Below are 6,017 nucleotides of genomic sequence, written 5' to 3'. Positions count from 1 at the left end.
CGTCTCTCTTGGAAGACTCCCCTTTCATGGTGGTCTTCCCTTTCAGTTGCTGTACTCGTGCAGCTAGGGCGGAAGTGGGCTGCCCATGCCACCTTCTCATGTTCTCCCCATTGTCGCGGAGGAAGAACCACAGGGTGCCCCGTGGTGTGTACCTTCTACCGCCCTTCTCTTGGGTGGGGAAATGCCTGCTTCTAATGGCTGAGACATCGGCCTGTGCAGGTGAAACATAGGACATGTCCTGTTCCATTTTTTGGAGCCTCTGAGACAGTTCCTCTACGGCTGAAACCCAGGCATGTTGGGAAGAAGGGAGACTTCCCTCATATTGCCGGAGCTGCATAGTCACTTCATCCACTGTCTGATTGTCTCGCCACCAGGATGCTGCTGCTAATGCTTTGGAATGTGCCTCTGGTCCACTTTGCAGGAACTTCCGCCACATCAGCTGTGTGCAGGGGACCAGATCTGGATCCAATGGTGACTGCTCATCATTCAGACCACCACAGATCATATCAAACACAGCCATTTCCCTGAGGTTTTGGATGCCTTTCTCCATGTCGGTCCACTTGCCTAACCGACATAGAGCATCATCCTTGTACCTCTCCCTCACAGCGAGCAGGAGTCGCTTCCAAAGGCTGAGGGTTTGAGCCTGTTTCCCTATTGCCTTGTCAATACCAACCTGCTTGGCCAAATGTCCCACCTGCTTGGCCTCTCTCCCCTCCAATTCCAAACCAGCAGCTCCAGTATCCCAGCACCGGAGCAACCAGGTGCAAATTTGCTCGCCTGCAATGCGGCTGTAATCCTTCCGCATATCTCGCAACTCACTGAGGGATAGAGATCGGATGATTACCTCCGGCTCTTCCTCCTGCTCTCGTGATGGGCCTGGTTCATTATCACCCTGTGCACTGCGAGGGGATTTTTTGGTATATTTGGTTTTTCGTATCGGGGCAACTGATACTGGCACTGCTTGTCCCTTCGGCTCAGCTGCTGTGCTGGTGGAGGCGACCGGTACTGGCGCTGCCTGTCCCCCTGGCCCAGCTGCTGCACCAGCAGGTTCACTTTCAGACCCTGCAGCTCTTTCGCCCCCTTGGGGGCAGTGAACAGTGTTAAAGATGACACGGTAAGCATGGGCAAGCCCCCAGCACATCGCAAGGATTTGTGTCTCCCGGGATTTGTCAGATTGGCAGCACACCTTTTCCAAATGCTCCACCAGTTTGTCAGGACTCTGCACTTGTTCGACAGTGAGATCCCAAAGCATTGGGGGTGACCACTGACTCAGGCACTTGCCCATCTTCTCCCACACACCTTGCCATTTATAACTCTCTGCCCCCGGGGCAGGTTTCCGGGTGGTGCTATTGTTGGAGAAGTACCGCATGGCCCAAAACAGGATCAGGCAGACATTTAGAAAGCATTGTGCCGCGAACACAGTGGCCAGGAGGCTCCAGGGATAGCTGAAACTCTCAAAAACTGAGAGAATCTCCTCCCCTGGCTCACCCATAGAGGGGGTGAGACCCCAAACAAAAGACCAGGCAGCAAACAGGTAGCGGTGCACCCCCACAAGCAGCGAAATGAGCCCATTATAAGCAGACAGTAACCAGTAGAGCAAAACAAGTCCCTTGATACATTTTCCACCGAGAACAAACACCAGCACTGGGAACACACAGGGGATATAAGGATTAATCCAGCCCCACCACGCAAGCAAATTGGCCAGCATTGTAAACGCTTATCAAACAATACAAGTAAAACCAGAAAAAAATTACACCTAACAGATTGCTCTAACACTTCTCCTTTTGTCTTATTTCAGTCTTCTCCAGCCCCACGTTGGGCGCCAAAGTTGTGGTGGTTTAGCCCCTGCCGGGGTCTGAGACCACGCGGCCGCTGCCCCTCCCCCACAAAGGGAGTGAAATACAAAGCCCCAAGACTGAAATAAGGAGAGGTTTAATACAACAGTGCAATAGCAACACAACCAACAATAACAGTAATAGTGATAGCAATTAACAGAGCAAAATAGCTACCAAATACAGCAGTTTGAAGCACGATGTACAAAACCACGAGTGCACCGCGCTCCGCGCCAGGAAAAAATGTGACCTGCCAGGATGTGACGTCCACATGGTATCTGAATAACCCGGCTAGAGCTCCCCCCCACTGCTGGGGAAACTTAACCCTATCCTGGTTAAACCAGGACAATTACATATGGGCCTATCGGATACACATATGGTACTCTCAATCGTTTAAGTTCTATGTGGTTTGAATTAGTAACCTGAGTTGGAATAGCATAAACAGGAGTGGTTGTGGTTTCCTCCTGTGTTATATTTAATCTGAATTTGAAAGATACTGCTCGGTCCCCTAGTTTGGTTCCTCCTAAACAAATAATGGATACTGGTTGGATTGCAGTAAATACATACCAACAAACCTCAGCCACACAATGGGTTTGGCCTATTCTGGATCCCATTCTCCCATTGGAAATTTTCTTGACAGTAATTTGAGTCAGGGGAGGCGGATCTTTTACATCACTCGCATTGAAGATTCTACAACCAATCTGTACCTCTTTTCCTCTTTTAACTGTCCAGGTATGGATCGAATTCGTCTTTTCCCATTTGTCTGGTTGAAATGTCACGTTGTCATATATTATAACGGTTGCCAAATTCATCCCCAATAAATTCTTTCCCATAATGCCTGTATGTCCAAAATAAGCATCTGTCCAAGGCCATTCCCAAGCACTTGTTAAATTACAGTTCAGCAAAATTATAAGCCCCCATGCCCATATCACCATTTTTGGATGCAAAGCTTTAGTGGTCCCACAGGTGTCAATTCCCATTTTGGCTTAGGGCCTTCTTCACCCTGGTGTGGTGTATCCACGATGTCTGTTCTTTAATCTTGATTGCTGTATGGGAAGTTAACAACACCTGAAACGGACCTTCCCATTTTGGTTCCAGAGGTGAATCTGAAAAAGATCTGATATATACATAATCACCAGGTTCAATGTTGTGTACAGGCCCGTCCAGACCTCGAGCCCTGGTCCCCAGGACCAGTTTCTCTATTTCTCGCAGCTGCTTTTGTAGGCTTATAACATAATCTGTTAGTATTTCATCTCCAACCTGGGTTGATGTTCCTGCTTGTATCGTATAAGGTCTCCCATATACTATTTCAAAAGGACTTAATCCCCCCTTAGTTCTGGGTTTGGTTCTGATGCTTAGAAGGCCTAAGGGCAATGCTTGGGGCCAGGACAATCCAGCTTCCTGGCCTAGTTTTACTATTTGTTGTTTGATTAGATGATTCATTTTTTCTACTTGACCACTGGCTTGTGGATTATACAGGGTATGTAATTATGTAATTGCCAGTCTATTCCTAAAAGTTTACTAACCTGCTGGACAATTTTTGCCACAAAATGTGATCCCCGATCTGAGGATATTGTTGCTGGAACCCCAAACCTTGGTATTATTTCTTGTAACAATACCTTAGTTACTTCTCTGGCTTTATTAGTTCAGCAAGGGAATGCTTCTGGCCACCTGGAAAAGGTATCTGTCAAGGCCAAAAGGTACTGAAACCCCCCTTTTCTTGGGAGTTCAGAAAAATCAATTTGTATTTTACCGTCTGGAACCAAAGACTGCACTTCTGCTTTACCTTCTTTAGCCACTCTTTTGGCCTCATGATCTGCCATAGCGTTGCCAAGTTCATGGGTGGAACTTCCTCTCTGGTGAGCCTTACAATGCATTACGGCCACCTTTTCAGGTAGTTGCACTGCTTCCAGGAGTTTGAGTATTTCTTTGGCATGCTTTATGTTTTCCCTGTACAGACAGGAGTCCTCTCTCTTTCCACACTGCCCCATGAGCATGGACCACTTTGAAAGTGTATTTAGAGTCCGTCCATATATTAATTTTCATACCCTTGGCCATCTCCAGTGCCCAAGTTAGAGCTATTATTTCTGCCTTTTGGGCTGAGGTATTTGGAGGAAGAGCTTTAGATTCTATTACCTGATCTTTGGTGGTCACCGCGTATCCTGCCTTGCAGATACCTTGTTGAACAAAACTGCTCCCATCTGTATACCAGGATTCATCAGCGTCCTCTAATGGTTCCTCCTTGAGGTCTGGCCAGCTGGAATAAACTGCTACAATCGTTTTCAGGTAGTCGTGTGTCACTGGTTCTCCTGTGTTTCCACTGAGAAAAGAAGCTGGGTTGACAATATTAGTAACCTCTATTTCTATATCATCCTGTTCCACTAGGAGGGCTTGGTATTTCAGGTACCTTTGAGGTGAAAGCCAGTGTCCTCCTTTCATGTTGAGTACTGCAGACACTGTGTGGGATACTAATACTGTGATTTTCTGACCCAATGTGAATTTTTGTGCTTCCTGGATGTTTAAAACTACTGCTGCTACTGCCCTCAGGCAATTAGGCCATCCCTTGCTTACTTCATCAAGTTGTTTAGAGAAGTATGCCACTGCCCTTCTATCTGGTCCCAAATTTTGGGCCAGGACCCCTAGGGCTATTCCCTGTTTCTCATGGGAGGATAACCAGAAAGGCTTCATGATGTCTGGTAAACCCAGAGCAGGGGCATCCATCAGCTTCCTTTTCAGCTGATGGAATGCTCTGTCCGCCTCTCCATTCCCAGTGAGGGTTTTCAGATTTGATTTTAATAGTTCATAAAGGGGTTTTACCATGAGTCCGTAGTTATATATTCACGGGCGACACCATCTGGTCATTTGTAGGAACGTGTGGAGCTCTTTAGCTGTCTGTGGCAGAGGGGTCTGACAGATGGCCTCCTTCCTTGCAGTTCTAGGGTCCGTTGACCAGGTGTGACCTCGTATCCCAGGTAGGTTACTTGCTGCTGAGATACTGGAGCTTTCTGTGGAGAGACTCGATAACCATTAAGTCCCCAAAAATTTGATAAACTAATAGTCCATGTTATGCACATTTCTTTAGTCTCTGTGGCTATTAATAAATCATCTACATACTGCAGAATTTCCCTGATTCCATGTGGTCGCTCCCATTGCTCCAGATCTTTAGCTAGTTGGTTTCCAAAAAGAGTGGGGCTATTTTTAAACCCCTGGGGTAGCACAGTCCATGTTAATTGCATCTTCCTTCCGGACTCTGGGTTTTCCCATTCAAATGCAAACAATAGCTGACTTTCAGAGCTCAAAGGCAAGTAAAAGAAGGCGTCTTTTAGGTCCAGTACGGTAAACCGAGCCAATTCTGGTACTAATCTAATTAATAGTGTATATGGGTTTGCTACAACAGGATGCAGATCTCCTCCTCTCTTATTGCTATATGCTCTCTATCCACAACAAGGTCTCCAAATTCCTACTCTCTAACAGTTTCAGCTTCTGCAGCTTCTTTTGAATGTCACATGCTGGTTGCCCTATAAATAATGACACTAACTGTTGTGTTCCCACCTCTGATCCTGGATCTAAGGGTGTGTCGCCTCATGGTATCCCGCAGCTTCTCCAGGAATTCTGATGGAGTATCTTTAGGTCCCTGCGTATAGGGCCGCACAGTTAATGGCTTTCGGTACAGCCCGCTCCATGCCGCTTACAATCCAATCTCTATATGCATTTAGCAATCTCATATGGGCTCCTCTGTTGGGGTCCCAGCGCGGGTGTTTTATTAGAAACTGAAAATGCTTGGTCACCCCAACAGAGTCGCTTCGATACCCCTTCGCTGCACTTCTCCAAGTTTCGAGATCAAAGACAGTGAACGGCACTTTTATTCTGACAGGCCCCCCCCATCCGGCCCTACGGCCTCTCTCAGAGCAGCCGGCACCATCGCTCGCTTCTCCCGTCCCCATCTCTGATACGGGCTGTGAGGCGGGGAGCCTGGCTCTGGCTCCTCCAAACTTTCAGTCTCCTCCTGCCGGCTTCCTACCAGTGGTTTATAGTACTCTGGTAAATCCTTTATTTTGGCCCCTTTCTCTTTCCCTTCCTTCTTATTTTCTTTTTCCGGTGCCAGCACTAGTGGATCTCGTGGGGGTGCCAGGCCACAGTCTGTTTGATATTCAGGATGGTCTCGGAGGGTGAAAACCATGTCTG

General features: G+C 47.5%; 1 long non-coding RNA gene across 1 annotated transcript; it reads right to left on the bottom strand.

Moving 5' to 3' along the window:
* Positions 1-2,195: 2,195 nt before the first annotated feature.
* LOC141917653 (uncharacterized) lies at positions 2,196-5,620 on the bottom strand. Its single transcript, XR_012621390.1, has 3 exons — positions 4,650-5,620; positions 3,969-4,152; positions 2,196-2,878 (listed from the first exon to the last, which is right to left on the bottom strand). It is a non-coding gene; the product is annotated as an uncharacterized LOC141917653 (long non-coding RNA).
* Between the last annotated feature and the right edge of the window lie 397 nt (positions 5,621-6,017).

Source organism: Strix aluco, chromosome W (genome assembly GCF_031877795.1).
Source record: "Strix aluco isolate bStrAlu1 chromosome W, bStrAlu1.hap1, whole genome shotgun sequence".
Lineage (NCBI taxonomy): Eukaryota > Metazoa > Chordata > Aves > Strigiformes > Strigidae > Strix > Strix aluco.
This window is presented reverse-complemented; position numbering and strand designations above follow the sequence as displayed.